This window comes from Nymphalis io, chromosome 21, assembly GCF_905147045.1.
Source record: "Nymphalis io chromosome 21, ilAglIoxx1.1, whole genome shotgun sequence".
Classification (NCBI taxonomy): Eukaryota; Metazoa; Arthropoda; class Insecta; order Lepidoptera; family Nymphalidae; genus Nymphalis; species Nymphalis io.
Genome location: NC_065908.1, coordinates 1,117,266 through 1,143,348, shown reverse-complemented (window position 1 = coordinate 1,143,348; position 26,083 = coordinate 1,117,266). Strand labels below are relative to the sequence as shown.

The 26,083-nt window shown below is 34.4% G+C and overlaps 1 protein-coding gene across 1 annotated transcript in view; it reads right to left on the bottom strand.

Moving 5' to 3' along the window:
- LOC126776735 (uncharacterized) overlaps nt 1-13,514 on the bottom strand; it is a 39,012-nt gene extending 25,498 nt beyond the window's left edge. The window contains exon 1 of the mRNA XM_050499446.1: nt 13,488-13,514. The gene's annotated coding sequence lies outside the window, so the exon portion shown is untranslated. The remainder of the gene's footprint in view (nt 1-13,487) is intronic.
- Nucleotides 13,515-26,083: the final 12,569 nt, after the last annotated feature.

The window sequence follows — 26,083 nt, the reverse complement described above, 5'->3', positions numbered from 1 at the left end:
AGGCCTTAGCCCAGCAGTGGGACATTTACAGGCTGTTACTGTTACTGTTTACTTACTGATACATATTTTATACACCTCCTTAAAAATGTTGGATAATTATTGTAAGTGCTTACATATTAATTTACTATCGTTTTAGCCGTGGCTTCGCTCGCGTCAGAATTGCTAAATACTAATTTCCATAGTTTGACAGAATTCACAAATAACGAAAATCAATATATAAATATAGATTAAATAAATAAAAATCGGATTTCTGATTATTATTATATATAGCAACGAAATATTTAGCAAGACGGGTCAATGGGTCACCTGATGGTAAGTGGGCACTACCGCCAATAGACCTTGGCGCTATAAGATAGAAAAAGAAAATAAATATTGACCATTGTATGTAGTTATACTGGCTAACCAAGTTAAGTTAAGTTAAAGTTGGCTAGTTAAGTTAACCAGAACATAAAAGTACCAAGTATTGCTGTTTTGAGGTACAATATTTCATAAGCTGCCAATAAGGTGTAAGATGCCAAGTAAATGTTACCATATTATATAGTATTATCAGTTGCGTAAGAGTATATAACGTTTACAATTGTCACTAGAATTGGAATTATGTGAGAGTGAGTTATTAAATTATCTCACAATGTTGCAGGCGGAGCTAATAAAAGCGTGTTAGAAAGGTGACAACTTCGCAACGTCCTCAGTTAGTTCATGGAACTCTCGACTGCCTCATTGATCTATTCCTGCAGCATTTTAAGATCGCAGATCCCAAGGATCTGGGATCAAGGCAATTAAAAATGTTGAGTTTTCCGTCACGAAATGTATCATTGGTATGTACAATCCCGTGTCTCAGAAAGCACGTTAAGCCGTTGGTTTAGCACTTGAACTCTTTCCGATTTCTCAGAATTGCCGTCCAGTATGATTATAAGAAAGAGTTAACGTGGACAAATATGTGCAGAAATACAAGTAAATTAGCTAGTATCTAGAAACTAGTGGCTAGGATGAGATATATAAAAAAAACCCGCTGAGTTTCTTTCGCCGGTTCAGGTCTGAGGTGTTTATTTCCGAACCGGTGGTAGATTTATGACAATCAATAAGTAAGTGTTACGCTTCTATATTGAATAAAGATTTTTGACTTTAACTTTATCCCGTGGCTGAAATAACGTAAGAGGACATCATCATCAGATTAACAGAAACATCAGAAAACATTACACGTATGTAGAAACGATGCACTAATATGCGAATATATATATTTGACTTTTTTAACCAAAAATAATTTTCTCTTCAAAAATCCGTACGATTTGTTTATTCTCTATGAGCAAAAAAAATATCTAACGTTCGTTTTTTAAATAAAAGACAGGCGATCGTTACAATTTAAATATTTTTTAACATTTAAACCTCAATAATGCTATACAATCTGTATTAGTTATTAAAAAGAACTTTCTATGATTAACTACTTGAAAGAGCACTGTATAGAGAGAAATAAGACATGTATGTATGTGGGTACACTTGGTATAGGCATACTTCGTGAATCTTTTCAGTAATTCCGTAAAAGCCGCGTCGGTGGTTCTCATCAAAGGGTTATTACGCAAACTTTGTGCACAGAAATTTTATGTCTCTTAAAAAGCTTTGCTTCGCCCTGTTAGAACGTATGCTATGCACTTTGTTGTTGGGATGAAAACTACTTTATAAGACAGTGAATTTTAGTATGCCTATTTATATACATACGTGTTGTAATGCTGTTGTACTGCCGGATCTTAACAACGGAATATTTCTTATAGTGAAAACTTCTTTGGGATAAGAATGAAAAGTCTCGAACAATCAAATTTACATAGCAACATTTTAGTGAAAAGTTTGTAACGCAGATAATGTCATTTTATTTCTATTGTTGTTCGTTAGTAGATTAATTGATGAATGGATGGTAGCTCCCCCATCGACAGGACTGCACAAAACCCTGGTACAATCGCAATTATTCTGACTTGTATATTTTCAAACCCGCTTTAGAACTGCGTGGTAGAATTAGCTCAACGCCGTCTCCTCAATATGGGAGATAGGACAACAGTCAAGGGTTTTACATGCTCAATTCTTTATATTACATAATTATTTTAATTTAAATATTAATGCATATTTTTAAATATAATTTAATTTATTAAAAGACATACGATGTTTATATTTAATTAAGGGTTGATTAGTTAAGCAATGTGTTCCTTTCTTTCGAATGTCAAATCAAAGCATCGCTTATGAGTATCATCGTTTCTTAGTATAGTAATATCGAATGAATGAAGTTTAGAAACAAAGTAGAGATGAACACTTGATAGCCACTTGATGAACACTTTTGTTCTTCAACGAGATTTCAGAATACACTCCATCTGGACTTTGATTCTTTTGTTCTCTTCCTATATTTGCCAACAGTATAAGATTTCCATATTACTAGTAAATATTTGAATAAAGTGCAGAAATAAAGTGAGTACTTGTTATGATATTTATTGTGCCAGTCAGTCTATGACTGTAATGTAATACTTTTTTTTTAATACAATATGAAGGCGGACGAGCCTTTAGGCCATCTAATTGTAAGTGGTCACCAACGCCCATAGACATTAGCATTGTAAGAAATGTTAACAAAACCAAACAAAAACAGCAGTACTTGGTACTGTTGTGTTCCGGTTTGAAGGGTGAGTGAACCAGTGTAATTACAGGCACAAGGAACATAACATCTTAGTTCCTAAGATTAGTGGCACATTGGTGATGTAAGCGATGGTTAACATTCTCTATCTAATATCTTTCTATATAAAAAAACTTATATCCTTAGCCTTCTTGTTTAAGTACGTCATGGAATTGCAAGAGGTGTATTATGCGCACACCATGCCTAGAGCAAGGACCTTTGAAACACGCAGGAGAATGCTTGTTCATAGCTTCTCCACAGCTGTTGTCGTGTCTGTTCATAATTCAAATATTTTTTACTATTTTGAATTAGGTAGGCAGACTAGTAAGTGGGCACCACCATTTGTCGAATGGCACCGTAAGAAATGTTAACCAAGCAATACATAGTCCATACGCCACCCTTGTAAACTAAAATGTTATGTCTCTTGTATCTATTGTTACATTCACTCACACACACAACACTAAGCTGTTTGGCGGTAGATGTGTCATAAGTGGTCGGTACCAAATCATACGGTGTGCGCAATGCGCTACCACACATTAATTTCAAAATGAAATATTCTTATTATGATTTATTAAATGAAATCCGTATTCATTTATTTAGACATAATTGTGTGTAGGTCTAATTTATGTTTAATTAAAAGCTCAAATTCAAAATCAATAATTATATATACCTACAGTAACAGCCTGTTAATGTCCCACTGCTGGGCTAAGGCCTCCTCTCCCTTTTGAGGAGAAGGTTTGGAGCTTATTCCACCACGCTGCTCCAATGCGGGTTGGTAGAATACACATGTGGCAGAATTTCAACGAAATTAGACACATGCAGGTTTCCTCACGATGTTTTCCTTCACCGTTAAGCACGAGATGAATTATAAACACAAATTAAGCACATGAAAATTCAGTGGTGCTTGCCCAGGTTTGAACCCACGATCATCGGTTAAGATTCACGCGTTCTTATCACTAGGCCATCTCGGCTATACCTACAATATTATATACCTACCATATTATAAATTCGAAAGTAACTCCGTCTGTTTGTTACGCTTTCGCCGCTAAACTACTAAACCAACATTGATGAAATTTGGTATTGAAGCATGTTTGAACCCAACAGACGGACATAGGTATTTTTATTAAACATAACACGCCGACGAAGTCGCGTGCAAAAGCTATTTATCCATACATTAAATCAAAATTAATATACCCTTCATTAAAGAAGGCTCTTATAAACATTTTTGAATCTTCATATGACAGGATTAAATTGAGTGTAAAGTTACCCGGTTCGGAATGTTGACTTGAAGAATCGGAAGGAAAATCGGTAGTTAGTCTTTCTCTCGAATGAAATAAGTAGTCTATATACAATTAAATATATGTGGCCTGTATGGAAATCAACGACTTTTTAATCTTTTGCTCAAATCAATTATAAATCGTATCACAGTAATAGCAAACACTACGCAATCACATCTTTTATCCGTTAGTTAAAGTTACTTTTATATATTTTTGGATTATAATTAAATCAAACAAAGAAAATTAAAAATAACGAACTACCCGGCCCTTCTTCGCACGGGTAGAATAAAGGTTTATATCGTAATACATAAAACTCTATTGGTTTATGTGGCGCACGCCAGTAAAGATCCCAGTCGCCATGATTTTTTCCGACTCATTCAACAATCATCATCATATTTAAGCCAATTTAGCCACCTTATTGGATTATACTGAAATCTTTCTCATGAATCATTCTATCCATGGGCGAAACCCGTTCGCAAATCTGTTAGGTAGTTTTTGAGTTTATCGCGTTTAGACAGACAGACGCGGCGAAGGTACTAATAAGAGCTAATAATATGTAGTGAAGTCAAAATCTTAGAATTTTTCATCAATGAATAAAGTAATTTGAAATTCGACGAGCCGGTTGGCGTGGTTGGTAGATACTTGCCTTTCACGCTGAAGGTTGTGGATTCGATTATCATCCAGGACAGACATTTGTGAGCATGTTTGTCCTGAGTCTGGGTGTTTATCTATATAAGTATGTATTTACAAAAAAAGTAGTATATGTAGTATATCGATTGTTTGGTTTCCATCGTACAAGCTCTGCTTAGTTTGGGATCAGATGGCCGTGTGTGAATAATGTCAAATAATTGATTTGAAAGTGACATATATCTAAATATTACCATTTATTTTACTTTAAAGCCTTACATATATCTTCCGTATCCAAATATTCATTTGCAGAACGACGTGAGGTAACATTTAGTCATTTACGTAGTTTATTTGCTCCGCTGTTCTGATGGAAACGTCAGAAGAGACGAGTGAAGCGCCAAAAAGTGTCGAATGAATACATTTTTCGTATAATAGTGGTTTTTGTGATTTTCCATTTGAGTTATTTTAAGAAATGTTCAAAGGCATGAAAGTAAAACAACTTCAGTCAATGTCGGTGAAGATCTCTTTAGACGATTTAAAATATTTCTGCATTGTATTTAAGCACAGATAAAACATCTTTAGTTTATGTATGTGTATGTATTTCGTTGAATTTTCTAGCCAAAAAATGTATCGACTAACTTTAATCGTAAGTTGTAGTTCCATTTCAATATGAGGAAACAGTTTCTAAAGTAACATTTTCTGTTCCGAGTAAGTTCAGACATAAGAAACGAATTTGCGGTGAACCTGTCGCCAACTGCTTGGCCAAGCGCCCAATAGTAATTACTTAAAGATTTATATGCACTTGATATATTACAAGGAATTGATTATTGTTAAATGTTGTTCTAAAGTATTCATTTTACACATTTATTACATACATTAATTACATATTGAAATAACTTGTCAGTTGTTTGGTCAAATGTAATCTGAAAAATATAATTAATGACTTTTTACTTGATGGTATGGTATGGCTTAGTGCAAACCCCTCTGGGTACATACCAAACACTCATCAAAATATTTTCCTTTTTTTTACAGAATAGGTAGGTAGAATATTTGGACGAGGAAATGGGTAACTTATGGTAATTGGTCACCACCGCCCATAGATATTGGCATTAAAAGAAATTAACCATCGCTTACATCGCCAATGCGCCAAAATCCTTGGGAACTAAGATGTTATGTCCCTTGTACCTGTAATTACACTGGCTCACTCACTCTTCAAACTGGAATACAACAATACCAAGTACTGCTGTTTTGCGGTAGAATATCTGATGAGTGGGTGGTACCTACCCAAACGAGCTTGCACATAGCCCTACCGCTAGTAAAGACTATCATCCAAGAAATAACAAAGCTGTGACTGTTGCCATTTACTATCAGGTGGCCCATTTGCCAGCCTGCCTACGAATTTTACAAAGCTCTACCACTAAATAACAATATATACAAACCATATTTTGTGCACTCTACTTTTTTATACTGGATAAGGGTTCGTGGGCGTATCTTGTATAAACTAATAATTTTTAAAAGAGTTATTCAATTCGAACGAAGACTACCGAGACTGTTATCAAAATAAACGTATTAACATTCATTTAAATAAAACGCCAATCAGATTTAAATAACTGTGATTGGAGGAAATTAAGTGACGTAGTTTACTCTATACGAGCTCCAATTTGAAGGGACATTAAATCAGCATTTTATTCGCCATCTGGTTTCAATAAGAAGCAACGGCGATTTCATTGAACATTTGTCGATGACGTCACGCCACGCCGCGCTGTGATTACAATGGAAGCAAAAAATATATGGCCATCGTTCGATACTCCTTAATAATAATTGGTTTTGTAACGTCACTGTGTTTTTGTTGACGGCCATAATGGCCCAGTGGTTAAAATAACTGCATCTTAACCGAAGACTGTTGATTCAAGCAAGCAACACTTAATCGTCATAAACTTAATTTGCCTTTTATTCTGTGTTCTGCGCTGAAGGAAAACATCGTGAGGAAACCAGTTGGATGAAAGTCTGTCACGTGTCTCCACCAATCCTCATTAGAGCAGCGTGGTGGTATTAGTCCTAAACCTTCTTCTCAAATGGAGAGGTAGTCATCATCATGAAATTTTACATACACTTTGTCACGTTGTTGTCAGAAAAGGATATAGGGTACCTAGCATCTGCCTGCCCCCTAACACGTGGGCGAGGCTGCGGGCAGATACTAGTAACTCTAGCCATTATATTTAATTTTTTTATAATTACTGTGTTACTTAATGCTCAACTTATCGTTGACTGGAAGAGAATGCATATTTTCTTTTTCACATCTTTGCATATTTTATGCAAGTATATCGAACTGCCGAGAAATAAATAATTATAGAAATATATAAATGTAGGAAAAAATTATTAATATATTCGACTTTCCTAAGGCTTTTATTTCAAATAGAGAAGTCATCGATAACAAGAATATGAGCTCTTCTTATACACGACAGAAATCTCAGAAAGCAATGATTATGTTAAGAAATAAGTCTGATTAGGATTACTAATAGTATATTAACAACTTTTCCGTCCAGTGAGTCACATTTGACTCGTGGTTATTGATTAACTATTGTGTCTGAAAGAAAGTAAGCTAATAGCTCATTAATGTCTTCCGACTTTGACAAAGTTTTGTTTCTTAATTCAAGCAGCTATTTCATTACGAGTATAAGTGTGTACGGTTTTACTGATTTTTAATAATTATTTTGAGACTTTTCGAAAATAATGGTAGTATTTTTAACTAAATTAACACTGGTTGGAAATTTTTAAGCGATAAAAAAAACAAAACACGGTAAAATTGACTCGCTCGATGGTTGTTAGGGTGATTGCAGGAATTCCAATGAAAATTGTAATAAAATTGTAAAATATTAATTGGTATTAAATTCTATTACAAGTTACCTGAGAAAGAAAATAAAATGTTAAAAGTAATTGTGAAGGATTGTTTTACTGGGGTATTTTTACACATGCAACAATCTTCATCGAAGCACGATTATTAACACAAGTTAAACATATAAAAACTCAATGGTTATTGATTCTCAATATTTCAACGGTTATTTATTATACATGGTGCTCTAATGGACTATCTCGGCTTATTATGGAATCGATCAATTTGAGCATTAAGGTTATTGGGCAGAGTTACAGCCGGTAGGAATGTGGCGAGCCCGCGATGTCGCCTGTCGCACAATGAGTAACTGCAGGAGTGTGCCAAGGACGGTTAAGCTTTGTACGATACAAATGGATACCTTTAACCGTATATGGACAAAAAAATACAAACTAGTATCATATGTTGTAAGTATTCTTTGATTTTCAGGCAGGATATATAAATTCAACTGTGTTTAGTTTATATATACGAAATATGATCGAGCTGATACTGCTGTGATGTGCATGTGTGTATACTCTATAAATAATAATCAGATAAAGTAAACAAAAAATAATAGTTAAGCTCTACCACCAGTAATTTTACTGGTGGTAGAGCGTTGTGCAAGCTCGTGTAGGTAGGTATCACCCACTTATCAGATATTCTACCACAAAACAGCAGTACTTGGTGTTGTTATGTTCCGGTTTGAAGGGTGAGTGAGTCAGTGTAACTACAGGCACAAGGGACATAACATCTTAGTTCCCAAGGTTGGTGGCGCATTTGTGATGTAAACGATGGTTATGGTGACCACTTACCATCAGGTGGCCCATAAGCTCGTCCGCCTTCCTATTCTATAAAAAATGTTTCTTATTACTATAACTATCACATCTAGACAGTCTGCTACGATCTATAATCATCTGTGCTGTACCAACTACATTAAGATGCTTAAATTCTGCGCTGATTACACATAGCCTGTGTTCACATAAAACTTACGTAGACAAATATCACAGTCTGCTACGATCTGCAATCATCTGTGTTACAGTAATAACGTAATTTCTTCATTCTCATAGTCCGATAGGTAAGTCCGACACAGCATTCTAACTAAGGGTTATGCTTGTAGTGGGCTCATGGGGCATAACTATTTACGTCATGGTTAATATTTATGATATCTTACAGTGCCAATGTCTGTGGGCAGTGGTTTTCATTACCCATTTGTCTTGCCATTCCGCCTACCTATTTAAAGTAAAATAATAATGGCAAGAGAAAATCAGTGGGATTTTTTTCGTTGTGATATTTTTTAATTAATCACAATTTTCGATATCATATAGAAAAATCGATTAAATCAAACGATGAAATGAAGTTAAATAGTCTATTTTATACAATATAGCGAATGAATTGATTCTCAAAACTAAAATGAATTATACGAGTACCATATAATAATAGAGTCTAAGAATAGAAACACTTATTTTCGACTTAGTACACTACCGCAGTACATTGTTCGATCAGAAATTAGAGATAACGACCCTTTTCATGTTATATAGTGTTTGTTTGTTTGTAGTATGAATTGTTTTTATTTGTAGCGAGAAAACACACGAGCAAATGAACTTATATTTTATATCTTGTTGTGTTGCGGTTAAAAAGTGAGCCAGTGTAATTACAAGCATAAGGTATATATTATCTGTTCCCAAGGTTGGTTATTGTCTATGTAAGAAACGGTAAATAATAGCGCCGATGCTATGCGGTGACCACTTACAATTAAGTGGCCTTTTGCCCGTCCGCCTACCTATTTTATAATATAAGTTAAGTCTAAGTGTTTTTAGATACTGGTATGAATTTCCGAAGGAACAATAAATATAATTTTTAAGATAATGGTAGGATTCGGAAAAATAACAATTTATCAAAGTGTATGCCAAATGCAAAGTGAGCCATTCACTTGTTCGCGGATTTGGCATCTCTCCCAGAGTATACGTCGACAAGTGCCTGCCTCACATCATTTTGGCAGAGATAAGATTAAAAAAAAACTACTAACCATATATACATTAATTAATTTTATATTATTACTGTAAAAAAATATAAAAACTAATATAAAATTGCAATTGATATAACTTCTAAAAGTAAATATCCCACTGTTGGGCCAATATATATAAAATAAATTGCATGATGCAGTTTTTTAGGATATTACAATTTTCATATATATATTTTTTCTCATATACAAGGTTCGTTGATGACGTCGAAATTTCGCTTTCGTTTATAAAATACATCAATAGAAAATGAATTTATGTAGATGCAACAATATCTTTGATTAATATCTTTGATAAATAAATTAAAATTTAACGACCCAACACCAACTGAACTTTATGCTTTTGAAAACTTAATTCTTGTGAAATAACTATTGTCAATACTTTGTAGACATTTGCCATGACTATAATAGTCTATATCTTACATATCATACATATACATATCAAAAAAGCTTATTAGAACATGTTTTTTTGCTGTCGCTTTAAAAGCGCTTTTATGCTTTAAACAAATAGTATCAATATTGTAATTGAATCTATGACTAACTTCACTCAGCCGTCTAACAGTAAGGTCTTTATAATAAAACATATCAAAATATGATGCTATAATAATCTATTCATAGTAAGCGCGTGTTGTCATCATGCCCAAACTAACGTAGCTGTTATGATTGTAAAATCATGCGCGTAGCAATTTCGTAGCATAGCAATTTGATAGGACACGCTGTATCTACATTTTTGAATTAACTTTTTTATTCATAAAGTATTTGTTTCCGTTTTCGCGTTTCGCTTCGTGTGATGGGCGGCGTGCACGTGTTACTGTACCAAGGAGAACGTCAATGCAAAAATTCATAATGATTGCTTAAGTAGTTTAGAAGTGAAATCGTAACAAACAGATAAATAAACAAACTCACAGTTGCATTAATAATATTAGTTAAGTTAGATAACGGTAGTGAGCTTAGTCATTGATTTTTGACTTTACTTAAGGATCAAGCAATAAGTTATATTATATCTCTGCTAAGCAAAACATTTATGATATTAATAAGTTAAACTGAAAACTTTGCTTAAACTGACGTTTATCATTAATCTAATTCGTCGTATTATTTCTGATAAAATTAAACTCGTACAATCATACTTTAAATTTGATGCGAGTAAAAATAAATAATTATTATATGTATACAATTATAATATAATTGACTGCCTCGTTGGTCTAGTGGCTTGATGTAAGGCCGCAGACCCGGAGGCCCTGGGTTCAATTCCCAGGTCGGGCCAATAAAAAAAAATATTGGGTTTTCTATCAGAAAATTCTCATTAGCAACCCTGAGTCTAGAAGTTGGATGAGTGTACAGCCGTTGGTCCTGCGCCTGAACTCTTTCCGGTCGTGTCGGATTGCCGTCTCATCGGATTATGAAGGTAGGGGAATAGAGAGTGCACCTGTGTTTGCGCACACACTTGTGCACTATAATATCTCCTGCGCAGTTGGCTAATCTCTCTTGAGATTGGCCGTCGTGACCAAAATCGGTGTGGAGGATACTTTAATTTAATTAAGAGAAGATAGAGAATATATTTTATATTAGAACAAAATACTGTCTATTTCAAGTTAGTGGTTATTAAATTCGAGGGCCTTCAATTCGAATTTGAGGGCCTTCGACTTTATTAAATTAGTCCAGTTCAGATATAAATATAGGAAATAAGACATTCCTTTTTTAAAGTAAAAAAATAAATAATGATTATTGGTATAACACGAACACATCGTCAATTCGTCTAACGTCATACGCTGTGAATAGTGCAATTGACGTTATAAGTGTCTATGAATGACGCGTGTGCCGCAATTAATGGATAAAATGCGAGCCGTTTTGATATACAACCGTTTTTTAATCGACGTAAATAGATTTTTTTTATAGAATAGGAAGGCGGACGAACATATGGGCCACCAGATAGTAAGTGGTCCAACGCCCATAGACATTGGCACTGTAAGAAATGTTAACCATCGCTTACATCACCAATGCGCCACCAACCTTGGGAAGTAAGATGTTATGTCCCTTGTGCCTGTAATTACACTGGTTCACTCACCCTTCAAACCGGAACATAATAATATCAAGTAGCTGTTTTGCGGTAGAATATCTTATGAGTGGGTGGTACCTACCCAGACGAGGAATTTAAGGGGGTTGAAAACTTTGCTATGAATATGAATTTATGTTATGAATCTAACATCAGTTATAAGTTACAATTCACGAATTCACACGTGTGTGAGTGGGATCTTAATGAAGATTACGAATGGTACTATTATCATTTGTTTACTTTGTATTCATAATTTATCTCGTGCTCGGCGTTTGGGAAAAACATGAGGAACACGTTTCGAGTCGGATGAAAACCACCTACGTATCCATAAATCCGCATTGGAAAAGCGTTGTGGAATAAGATCTAAACATTCTCCTCAAAACGGGGCTTAGCCCAGTAATGGATTATCTACTTGCTTTTACTTTACTTTAAATAAATCAATCAACTATATAAACAGTTTTCCGCATTCGTAAAACTGCTTGTCATTCTTCATTGAATTCGTTGATTCAGGTAGAGAAAACAAAAGTGATTAAAACTTAAAACAACAACGTATTAGTAATTATCGTTGTCCGGTAAACTTATAGGGTTACTCTTTCGTGTCACATTGGTTAAGAGACGCATTGTAAGGGAGATTCCGTTGCTTTACTAAAGCGGAGATGACTCAGTGTCTAGAATACGTGAATTATAACCGTATTGCGGGTTCAACGCGGGCAAGGAGCTGAATTTCATGTCATTAATATATTTTTATATGTGTATCCAACAGATATCCAATCCACAATGGATGAGCGTGATTACTCCTTACTTTTAACTTTACTTTATTAATGAACATATTTATGTATGAATAATAATGTATTTTAGAACTTAGGTATTTTTTTAACTTTAAAATATTTCCTAGAACGATAAAAATTGGAGTAATTATAATATTAAATTAATATTATTTAATAACATAAAATATTTCCCAGTTTCAATTTACGATATTCGGTTATCATAACTAAGAATAACTATAATTTTAAGAATTTTATATTTTTAAGTCTAATATTAACTTCATTTTAATTTAAAAAATACGAATGCAATAGAATAACATTTATAACAGAATCTGTAAAAATATTTACGATTATTTATTTACAGTAACAGCCTGTTAATGTCCCACTGCTGGGCTAAGGCCTCCTCTCCCTTTTTTGAGGAGAAGGTTTTTTTGGAGCTTATTCCACCACGCTGCTCCAATGCGGGTTGGTGGAATACACATGTGGCAGAATTTCGATGAAATTAGACACATGCAGGTTTCCTCACGATGTTTTCCTTCACCGAAAAGCACGAGATGAATTATAACAGATATTAAGCACATGAAAATTCAGAGGTGCTTGCCCGGGTTTGAACCCACGTTCATCGGTTAAGATTCACGCGTTCTTACCACTGGGCCATCTCGACTTCGATTATTTATTTAAATACTTTTATTTTAGTAACTGTCACTACACATTGTAAAACAATGTCGCCCAAAACTCATAAACTCAGTTATGTTATGTTTACTACATTTTTTATCAATAGACGGAGTAATTCATGAGAAGAGCTTAGGTGTAAAATTCATTATGGTTTTGTGTAAATTGGCTGAAATATGACAAGCTACGTACGGTATAAAAGTGTACTATATTGGCGCTAGCATTTAAATAATAGATTGTAAAATACTATAATGGTTATTTCAAAATTGAATTTGTAACCCATATATAAATATATATTGTAATGGATAAACTCAAAAAAATATTTAACCGATTCCGAAAATTCTTTCACGTATAGAAAGCTATGTTATCGGCGAGTAAAATTGACTATATTTTATATTTATTTATTATTTGTTGTTGTGAAAATTGTTGATGATACTTAAAATAACGAACTATATGTTTATAGTACTCATCATCAACCACCCCAGACGAAGTCGGGGCGGATGGCTAGTATGTATATAAACTGAATAACTATCGATCATACTTAAATGAATACATACATACCTTTATCATATTCTGAAGACAGCGTCTTTAACGTTTGTCGTTGTTGTCATAGCCTCATGCAAGTTCGATTCTTGGGCGAGTTCATTTGGGCCAGTATTCAAATATTATCTAACTTGTTTTTAGATTAACGAATTATGATCTCGTTTAGAATTTAGATTGGATACTATATCATAGTTTCGAATATTTCAACGTGTGTTCCTAAAAATAAAAATATAAATCAGCTAATTAAAATAATATCAGAGTCAAAGTGTAAAGACGTTCAAACTTAAATACACACACAAACACACACATACACATACATACATAAAAAAACAACATTCATAATCAAATCAAGTATATTCTATCTATCAACTCTTTCTGAATGTCAATAAAATTTATGTAAAATTCTCAATACTTTACTTGAAGAAAAATATTTTTTTCTTTCATATAGATATCATCAAAACCAGCCGGTTTATTCAAACCCTAAATGAGAAACTATTTTGAATATTATAAAGGAGAATAAATACGATAGAAATCGCTTCCATTATTCGAATATGAATAATATAAACATCAACAACGGATTAATGATTCGCAAACGGGTTACATGTAAAAATTTAATAACTTATTAATATTCGAATGATACCAAAATCGATTGATAGCACAAATAACATTCCTATAAGCGAATATTTCGAGACAATGGTGATAAAGCCTTATTGTATACAAGGTTGCATTATCGATTCAGAAATAACGTCCCAAGTTAGTAGCGAAGTATGAATTTTTAATAAAACGTTTAAAGCCACAAACGCTTTAAGTTATGTTGAATTAAAATTTAAAATTACTTAATAAAATGTACTTAATTAAAAAATAAATAAACTAAACTATCATGCAATATTTCATAATCGAATTAGAGTTTAAAATTCTAAGTAATTTAGCTTTTACCCTCGAAAGCAACTGGCGATATCGACGTAGCGATACATTGAATCTGATCTAAAAATAATGGTCGACAAGGAGCGGGGCAAGCTATCGAATAGACAGTCGTGCAGTTATCAAACACACATTATCCGTCTACCCACGTCATCCCATTCATCCGCTTCGATCGCACGCACACGCGCGCACCTCATGCCACCACCACTCCCGCCACCCACGCCATCACCACACCACAACCAACTGCTAGAAACCAACGCCAAAAAATCAAGCATCGCCCCAGACGACCATAAATGTCGACATTGACGCCGCCTCTACAATCGCGCATCGTCCACCATCTTAAATTTCATTCACAAAAATCGCTACAGCACAGCGCCTATTTGTTTACCGTGTTACGCCTCCCTGATCACGCTGACTCGTGACACTTAGCACTTAATACTTCTTTATTCACCTTTCGAACGTTTTACGCTTGATTTTGTAGTAAAATAGCTTTTTAAATGTAGTTTTCTGCTAGCAATTCGGTCTTTCAGTTGTGCGCGAGTTGTACACGCCAGCACACCGCGGCGGTCTGTGTGCAACTAAAGAATGGTGGCAGGACTGCGGACAGCCGCGGGAGGCGCATGCGTGGTACCTACCCGCCAAAATACACCTACGCGCATGTATGGACAAAACTGTCTCCCGTTCAAAACTTCCATTTATGTCATAACAATTTGTTATTAAACTTAAAAAAATGTTTCTGATTAGTAAAATTATATATTATACTCTAAATGTATTAACGTAGGTGTTCGGAAAACAAAGACCCGCCATTTTGTCAGACGATCAGGCGTAAGGGGAAAATAGCATCAAACAAATGTATTGTCTATTTATATCCCGAGTTATATCAATGTAATGGGTTCGTAGCGCGCTACGGACGGCTACGACGTAGATTCACTACATACTGTTCTCATTATGGATTTTATATAATCACTGTTATTTTGTCGTTTAGACGACTAAACTCTGACACGAATGGAATTATAATTTAATTCGTAAATAAAAACTGTTCTTTCATGATCTATATACTCGTAATATGCTGCATGCAAAATAAAGGTAAAAAAATAATATATACTAAAAAAAAGTTTTAATTTAGCGACAGTTTGAAGAACTACATATCTATAGTATAACAGACAGCATTGGCGAAAAAGCATGTGGCGAAGAAAGTTCAGTTAAATTGGTTGAATGGAACTGGCTTAAAATACCATTGCAAGGAAAGGAAGAAAGCTTGTTAAATATATTCGAATCCAATGAATGCTTTGGTTAAACATAGTTCGAATCTCAAAATAAATAGTAATAAATACGGTCTGTTTTGTGAGTACCGTCACTGTAATAATTTAACTTTTTTTTTTCTTATATATATAAGTAGGTGAACAAGCATATGGGCCACCTGATGGTAAAGGATCACCAACACACATAGACATTGGAATTGTAAGAAATGTTAACCATGGCATTCATCGCCAATGCGCCACCAACCTTAGAAACCAAGATATTATGTCCCATGTACCAATAATTAATCCAGCTTACTAACCCTTTAAGCCTGGTAGTATATATGATAAGTGGGTATTTACCCAGATCTTCCAAGTACCCGTTCACCAACTACAATCTTATTCCTCATCCTCGTAAAAAGTAATATCATTTAATTTCCGTGTGGGCTTAGAAAACGTTTTTTTTATTTCTTTTGATGAACATCTATGAGAGATAATTAATTCAATTTTCATTTTTGACTCAGTATCCTAATATAAAGAAAAGAGGAATGTTGTCTTTAAGACAAAATTAGTTTTGATGGCGAGGATAGAGCTAATCACCTAGACCTCATCGTACACGTGCGAATCTCTCTTAGCTTTAAGCTAAAACAGATAAGCACTTACAATTTCATTTAGTCTCCTGTCCGTTTGCCCCTATAACATAAAAAACAGCCTACCGATCTTAGATAAAAATCCTATGTTCTTAAAATCGATGATTGTTCCTCTAAGCTCAGATTTTCGACACAGTAATTTCGACATTGTAATTGTGACGTGTATAAACTATTACTTGCGATCACAGGGTTACAATTTCAGTTTAAATTAACAGTTTTATTGTATAAAACCGCTCTCAGGATTCTAATAGAGCAAAAGCGGACTTCACTTGGATACATCGGTTTTTATTTGGTGGTAGGGCTATGTGCAAGCCGCCTGGGTAGGTACCACCATCAGACATTCGGCCGCTAAACAGCATTTGTATTGTTTAGAGAGTAAGTGAGCCAGTGTAACTGCAGGCGCAAGGTATATAAAATCTTAGTTCCCAAGGTTGGTGGCATATTGGCGATGTGGGGAATGGTTCATATTTTTTATATCGCCAATGTTTAAGGGCGATGGTGACCATTTAACATCAGGTGACCTATTTGCACGTCCACCCAAAACATATAAAAAGCTTTAGGTACGATTGCGAATAAGCCGCAAATCAAAATATTAAAACTAATAAAAGCATTACTAAGGAAGATTGGCGGCAGGCTGTCTGCAAAATCTTAATTCTTGCTGTCTTAAATAAATACACCGGTACCATGTAAATAGGATTAGTGCACGCCAATGATGACCCACACACACGCAAAACAACCCTCTACAAACAAATAAAAGAAATAAATCAGAACTCTACGGCAGACAAGTGGGATACTGTCTACCAAATATCAATACTTTGTAGCAGTGTTTATTGGCTTAAAGTGAGCCAGCTTAATTCTATAACTAGGGGTTGGTTGATGGCGCATTTGTGGAGAAAGGAGTAGTTTTTACTTCTTGCAGTGCCATTATTTATAGGCGATTGTTATCACTTACCCTGGTACTTACTTATAAGGTCTTTTTATTTTTGAAAAGCAGGCACTCTTTGCTTTTCAAAAATAAACATAAAAACTCAGATATGTCTTATAGTAACTAGAAAGTCCAAAATACCGAATTATTTATTAAACCTTAAAATATGATGTTTATTTTAAATCTAGTAATCTTTGTTGGTGTTTATATATTCAAAAATTTACAGACCGACTTAGACGTAAATCACTAGGAACATTAACGTGAACGTACATAGATTATATTATTATCTTATAAACAAGTTCTTTGTCAATGTGGACTGCGGAGACGCTCAGGCGCCGCTCTGGCGAGACAAAAGGTCAGACAGTAGTATAATATCTGCCTCCATTCTACTGTAACAGCCAAAAGTCTCTGATGCCAAGCGTTTTGACGTCATACGAAGGTCGCCGTGACCGTGCTATTTGCATTGGATGATAACCGAGATCCTATGAGTTTTATTGTTATTTTGTTGCCAAAAATATTCGAAAAGATATCGGTGGTTTATATTATCTTTATGTAACTAATTTTCTTTTATTTAATTATATATGTGTAGTACCTAGTAAAGTAAAGGAACAGCCTGTAAATGTCCCACCGCTGGGCTAAGGACTCCCCGTTTGTAGAGAAGGTTGGTCGGAACACAAGCGACAGATTTTTATTCCACAGGTTTCCTCATGACGTTTTCCTTCACCGCCGAGCACGAGATCAATATATAATATAATAAACACTAATGACAGTCTTCGTTTAAGATGCCAGCTGTTATCAGATGTAATTTATTCCAATTTTACTTGTGTGTGTCAGCCAAACCTACTATGTTTAGTGAACAAGTTTAATTAACGTAATACAGTTAATCTCTTACAACCACTTTTTAAAAGCCATACAAGATTAAGTGAAATATAAAGTAACCGCGGGTGTCGAATGTAGATGTCACTGACAAGAACCGACGTATAACTCAATATCAGTCAATCCAGGGCGTTAGTGATAAGTTTTTCTATTTATTTATCTTTTATTCGGAAAACAAACAGTAATTAATTACAAAATAACAATTCATTACAAAATAACAATTCATTACAAGATAACATATCAATCAAATTTCCGCTAATATCTGGTGCAGAAAGGAAGCAGAAAAAAACAGAAAGACAACGAGCAATTAAAACCAAGTTTATAATTATATTGACGTATGTAGAGACAAAATAATTGTTTATTATATAATGTCCTCCAGACCGATTTCGGCTACGGCGGCCAATCTCAAGAGAGATTAGCCAACTGTGCAGGAGATATTATAGTGCACAAGTGTGTGTGCAAACACAGTTGCACTCCGTACCGTAACAGCCTGTGAATGTCCCACTGCTGGGCTAAAGGCCTCCTCTCCCTTTTTTGAGGAGAAGGTTTGGAGTTTATTCCACCACATTAGACACATTCAGGTTTCTTCACGATGTTTTCCTTCACCGTGGTGCACTCTCTATTCCCTAACTCTCATAATCCGATGGGACGGCAATCTGACACGACCGGAAAGAGTTCAGGCCCAGGACCAACGGCTTTACGTGCTTTCCGAGGCACGCGAGTGTACACACTTCCAACTTCCAGACTCTGGGCTGCTACTGAGAATTTTCTGACAAAAAAACCCAATAACTTTTTACTGGCTCGACATGGGAATTGAACCCAGGATTAGACCAACGAGGCAGTTTATTATATATGTTACATTTATGTGAATTTTAAATATAAATCACAAAAATAGACACACATATTATTATTATGCGCCGGGATGGCAAATGACTCTACTCCACCTGATGGTAAGTGGTAGTAGAGTCCAAACGCGACGACGGCCAGCACAGTCGGGAAGAATGTTCTGTACTAGCCGTCCCCGACTTGCCGGCCCGCAAGATGCCTCTTCACGCCTCGTTTGAAGGAACCCGGGTTGTAAGAGGAGGGGAACACGTGAGCTGGTACCATTTTTTGGTAGTGCGACAAAGAAAGGAGTTGCCGAATTTCTTTGTGCGCGATGGAATTGATGTGACAGTTAGGCGGTGACATCGAGAACCAGCTCGCGTGGACTTAAGAAGGAAGGGGGAAGCAGGAATTAGAGAGAATAATTCCTCAGAGCACTCGCCGTGATACAGTCGATAGACTGTACTGTCGATTTACTGGTGGTAGGGCTTTGTGCAAGCTCGTCTGGGTAGGTACCACCCACTCATCAGATATTCTACCGCAAAACAGCAATACTTGATATTGTTGTGTTCCGGTTTGAAGGATGAGTGAGCCAGTGTAATTACAGGCACCAGGGACATAAAATCTTAGTTCCCAAGGTTGGTGGCGCATTGGCTATAAGCGATGGTTGACATTTCTTACAATGACAATGTCTAAGGGCGTTTGGTGACCACTTACCATCAGGTGGCCCATATGCTCGTCCACCTTCCTATTCTATAAAAAAAAAAAAGCGCTCAGTGCTGCTATCTCGCGACGCAATTTTAAAGGTTCAAGGGTGTTTGTGACCTTTACGTCGCCAATAATTCGTACTGCACGTCGCTGCAACCGGTCCAAGGTCTCCAGTAGGTATAATAGTTTCAACCTTTAAGCAATATAATTAGTTTCTTTCTATACTCACATTTAAATGCGCAAGAGTCAGTTTGACGATCGTAAATTTAGGTAGAGAATAAAAATTGTCTACGTCGTATATGTGTGTACTGTATTTACACACACATACGACGTATATATTAATTGGTTCTCAGTAAAAGCTTGAAGTTTCGTACTTGGCTGTGATTACCCTATCAGACTATAAGAGTGCACTTGCGTTTGCGTTTGCGCAGACTTACGTAAAATTTATTTTACGTAAGCTTGTTACCGTTGAGAGTAGCTGCCGAAATCAGGAGCACATGTTGTCCTGATGATCAATTGTTTAACTACCTTTGAAGGGCAAGTGGGCCGGTGTAATTGAATAGAATATCTTATCATAACATATATAATACTCGTTTTTAATTTTTAAGGTCACCTCCCTTAAAGTTAAAAGCGTAACAAGCAGACATATTGACAGAGTCACTTCCGCAGTTATAATATTAGTTTAGATTACATTTTATTTATGTTATATTAATAAGTTAATGACAAAATCAATGTCATATAATATCAATTACATAGAATGCTAGATAATTCTAGTACCTCATTCAATGTCAGTTTCTAGGAATAGTATGTACAATTAGTTGATTAATTTCGTCCGTCATGGGTTATATACGGCCTTTAAGTGTGATATACAAATAAACTAAACACTAGATAAGGTACTTTATATATATATATATATATATATATATATATATATATATATATATATATATATATATATTCTTATATATATATTCTTATTGGCTGTAAATACTGACAAATCACTTTTTATGTTATATCAAAGACAAAGAGAAGCGATGCGAGATCCTATAATGACAAGTCGCTCTTATAATTCGCGCTGACACGATAAAACGATATATTATAACTTGAAAATATCTTTTCGGCGATTTAAAAGATATTGAATAAATATTTTATTATTTTTATTCTGTATGATTCACCGCTTATTTCTTATTAATAATATTTCAAAGTCAAAATAGCTCCTCTATTGAGTATTTTATAAATAAACCTACAATGTAAATATTCCGATCCAACTTTATTGACATCAGTAGGACGACGCACGAGGACGCCTACGGATTTGAATTTCGAAGCTAGGAGTGCTAGAAGGAGACAGGTAGCTTGCGCAACGCGTATATATGAAGAAGACGCATCTAGACATCGATCGACTTACGTCACGCACGACGCGTGGGCGCGATGACGTCACGTAACATTCACCAATCAGGTGGTGGAGAAAAGGCGCCACGATTTTGCTGAAAAATGGCGAAAAATACTCCCACAGAATATTTCGCGGTTACGTCAGATCCTGCTACGTAGAATCTGATGGCCTGTCGTAATCATTATTTTCCGGTTGGATGACAGAGCACACCAGCTTTTAAGGACTAGATAAATATAGATTTATAAAGCGAATTTATTTAATCAAATATATTTCTTGGTAACAAAGTACATTAGATAAACGTTAAAAAAATTACATAACTGAATTTAATTTAATATCGATTTTTCATACAAACTTTTTACTTTCTTTATACAAAAAAATTATATCGACATAATATGATATTGCAAAGAAAATAATGAGATTTTATTTTATATCAACTGGATTAAAAAAAATGTTTACAAAGTTGAATATTATTTTATCAATGGCTTTTCATAGAAAAGTTACATACATATTTTTACTTGATAGCGACATCTATTGACAACGAAACAAACATTATCCGCTCAATTGCGTTCATTACTTTACCGGTGTAAGAGCAGTAAGAGACTGTATCGCTAGATGGCAGCAGATGTAGATTAGTTAACATAATATTATAGATATTTAAACTATTGCGTACTAGATGACGCTTTTCATAATTTCAAGCTTAGAACAGTATTCATGAGTTGAGATGTACGACAAAAATATAATTTATGAATTAATTGTTATAATACAAAGTTCTTTTTACCGTATTATGCATTGAGTTTTTTGTTGTTATGTTGTGAAGAATTATTATAACATAATTTAATATGCAACATAATATATAAAGCTTCAAATAAATAATAAATATGTAATATGTTTTTGTAAATCGAATTCTCAGGTTATTTTATTCTATACTCAGATTACTTTATAAATTTTATTTATGTTTATAGTACAAGTAACATTATTCTCATTAATAAAGAAATTGAATATCAAAGTTTATTCAACTCTGACATTTGGATAAATTTATGAAATGATATCAATAATATAAATTAGTCAATTCGCATGGCGGTGGAAGGCAATTAATAAAATTATAGATGCTCCACAGTCCACAGTCATCTCGTGCTATTATACTTTTTATGAGAGATGGTTTCAAAGGTCAATGTTTTTTCGCTTTTTTCCGACATCTTGAATATCCGCTCCAACGATGTTGAAGGTTACTTTTTACTATTTCATATTTTACTGCAATTTCGCTTAAAAACGATAACAAATAATAAGACTTAACCTTAATATAATACTAGTTTCCGAAAGCAGCTTAGAGACTAAGTGGTTCTTAGGCGTAATGAAGCGTAATGAATGTCCTTTTCTGTATCCCTGACGTGTATGCAGAATTTCATAATAATCGGTTGCGTAATTAAGACGAGAAAATAGTACAAGCAAGGAAACAACCAATTTATTTTCGCATTTATAATACTAGTATTCGCCCGCGGCTTCGTCCCTCGTGTTAGAGGGGTATTAGAAAAAAATAGTCTATGTACATTCTTGGGGTTAAAGCTTACTTCATACTAAATATTATTAAAATCGGTTTAGTGGCTTAGCGTATATATGGCTTTGAAAGCGTAACAGACAGACTTTCGCATTTATAATATTAGTATAGTTTAGTTAGGATTAACTGTGTTATTTCCTTAACACTGATATTAGTAAATATAAATGTCACACTCTTCCCATTTATGTATATACTATATGTATCTTTGGAATATAGACATTTATTTTGTATTTTGTATTGCTTCGTTGGTGTAATGGCTACCGTATAAGACTTCCGAATTTCGAAGCCCGGGTCGTCAAATTCCAAGGCATTCTCAGAAGTAGCCTAAAACTTGAAAGTATTTACACTCCCGTGACTCGGTGAACACAATTGACTTTTCTCCGTAGAGATGGTTGCCGTACCAGTAACAGCCTGTGAATGTCCCACTGCTGGGCTAAGGTCTCTTCTCCCTTTTTGAGGAGAAGCTTTTTCAGCTTATTCCACGACGCTGCTCCAATGCGGGTTGGTGGAATACACATGTGGCTGAATTTCAGTGAAATTAGACACATGCAGGTTTCCTCACGTTGTTGCCGTAATCGAAATTTTCTATATTTTCTATTTTTATATCAACATCTCAGTTGAGTCTAAGAGTACCTATATATACGAATGGTTAATAGATATATATCGTTCATGTTAGAGTTTAAACATTTTGATAGAAGATTTAAACCTAGGGCTAACACTAGAATATGATATATTAAAATCATATATTAATAGATAACTTCCATTAATAATTGATTTATAAATAATTATACTCAAATCGTAGCTTATTGGATTGGTCTTGTTATGTTAATTCTTGAGGTGAAAAACCGAAGTAGTTTTTTTTAATGAATCGGTTGATTTGCTAGTTTGTTCATATAATAGCGGATATTTTATTGTGTCATCGACCTTGTGATTTAAGAAGGCTGCTTATAAATGATTCTTCAGTTCATTGAACATTTATATTTGATTTTTTAATGGACAATTGTTTGATTTATTTTATAAAAACTTATTTAGTTTCATCTCGATAGATTTTACTACATAATGTATCCTTAAAAGAAAAATCAGTGGCAATACAAGAAAATATGCCTAAAATATTGGCTAAAATATATTAAGAAGCAAAATGCTGTTAACATGTGCTGCGTTTCGGATGAAGTACTGCAACAAGTGTATCCACAAAGCCTTATCCCAATAGTGCCATATTTTCTGGGTGGTGAAACTGCTTAATGAAAAAGTCGTAAATGACGGTTATACACCTTCATAAATTTCCAATTAATGCCTATAATAAACGAATACATTTGCCATGCGTATGAAGTTAAATAATATAATAATAAGATTTCTTTACTTTATTATTTATTGTTGCTAGCAACTGCTTATATTAATATTATAAATTCTATACCTGCAAAGGCAAACCACAGAGTACATTAAAATGTATTTCACAAAAAGTTTTTAGTGTATTATATGATCTATGGTTTAGTGATTAGTTGATGATATAAGTTGCTTAAAAAAATAAATATAAATTGAAAATATAATGCAATCAACTTTTTTCCTTTTCTTTATCAATAAAATTAATAAATTTTATTTACACATTTTAAAGTTTTATGTAATGATATTTCATTATTAGTAAATAAATTACCATTTATTTGCTTTTATATAAAATTTAATTATTAATTAAGATAGGTCAATGGTCTTTTATGATGAACAAATATCTATGGATGTTATGACCATAAATATTGATTTACATTTGCGTAAGCAGCTCTATCTCTTTAACATTTTACCGGCTATAAAATACGAGATAAGAAAAATTATTTTTATCAGATTTAATGGGTGTAAATTTTTTTAAACGTTAAATACCTACATAGCTAACAGTTCATTCAGTTTATATTATTTACTTTTTTCGTACTAAGCCAACATGTACGTGTTACTTGGCGGTAGGGCTTTCAAGTCCATCTGGGTGAGTGAGCCATAACTACAGGCACAAGAGACATAAAATCTTAGTTCCCAAGATTGGTGACTCATCGCCGATGCAAATGTTTGTTAATATTTCTTAAAGAGCCAATGACTAGGGGCGGGTGTGATTGCTTGTTTTATATAACAAAAAAAAAACAGTGATTTCTCTCTTTCTACCGCCATTGATTTGTCATTCGAAAGAATAACATAATATTACTTAATTTATAACCCCAAACAACATATAAAGTGAAGTCGCTAAAGATTTTAATTAAGTTGAATATTGCAACACTCACATTTACTATAACGTTTAACAATAGATTGCGTAATTTTTTTTTCAATAACAAGTTAGTGTCGTGGGTACAGACTATGGTGGCCATTGTTCGGCCAATAATAACATTCCTAGCTACTAATGTTCTGTTAAATCTTTTTGATTTCGTTGGATTTGGTTCATATTTACAATTGTATTTTTTATAATAATATATTTATAATAATATTTAATAATAATAATATCCTGGGACATTTTTCACACACAACCATCTGATCCCAAATTAAGCTTGTACAGAGCTTGTACTATGGAAACCAGACAACTGATATAATACATACACTATTTTTCTTTAAATACATACTTATATAGATAATTACACCCAGACTCAGGACAAACAGACATGTTCATGCACACAAATATCTGTTCTGGGTGGGAATCGAACCCACAACCTTCGGCGTGAAAGGCAAGCATCCAACAACCACATCAACCGGCTCGTCATTAAGAAGCCTTGTGAATTAGATCGGATGTTTTTGTAATGAAAATAATTATGGTCTTATTATGACGTTTAGAGATATACCTATTTATTTGAATAATGAATCGTCTATGATTTCCAACCTTATTCCAGCCTGAGGAGAGTTTTTTTTTACGTTACAGGCGGGCGGACAAGCAAATGGGTCACCTGATGGTAAGTGGCCACCGCCGCTCATAGACATTGGCGATGTAAGAAATAATAACAATCCCTTACATTTCCAATGCGCCACCAACCTTGGGAACTAAGATGTTATGTCACTTGTGCCTGTAGTTACACTGCCTCACTCACCCGTCAAACGGAAACGCAACAATACTAAGTTTTGCTGTTTAGCGGCTGAATATCTGATGAGTGGGTGGCACCCACCCAGACGGGCCTGCACAAAGCCCCACCGGTTCTATAATTGCAATATAACCATCACGTGTAATTCAAAATCTGTTTTATTTGGTATTGCCGTGTCCTGTATTGTATGATTATTTTATTATGAAACAAAAGTTACGTTAAGTGTTGTCTATTGACGTGATGAGATTAAGGTCAAATTTTTGTGCAACGTTTTTATGTGTTACGTTTAAGTGAAACGATAATAACGCAAAAAATTACGTCAAGACCCAACTGTAGTTTTTTCGATACCTTTCATAGCTTAATGGGAAGGCAAATCTGATGCAATCGGAATTAGTTCAGGCCAGGACCGACTTGCTTAATAATTTTTTAACGCCCGACCCAGGGCTTGAATCCAGGACCTCAGGATCTGCAGCTTGCCGTCATTA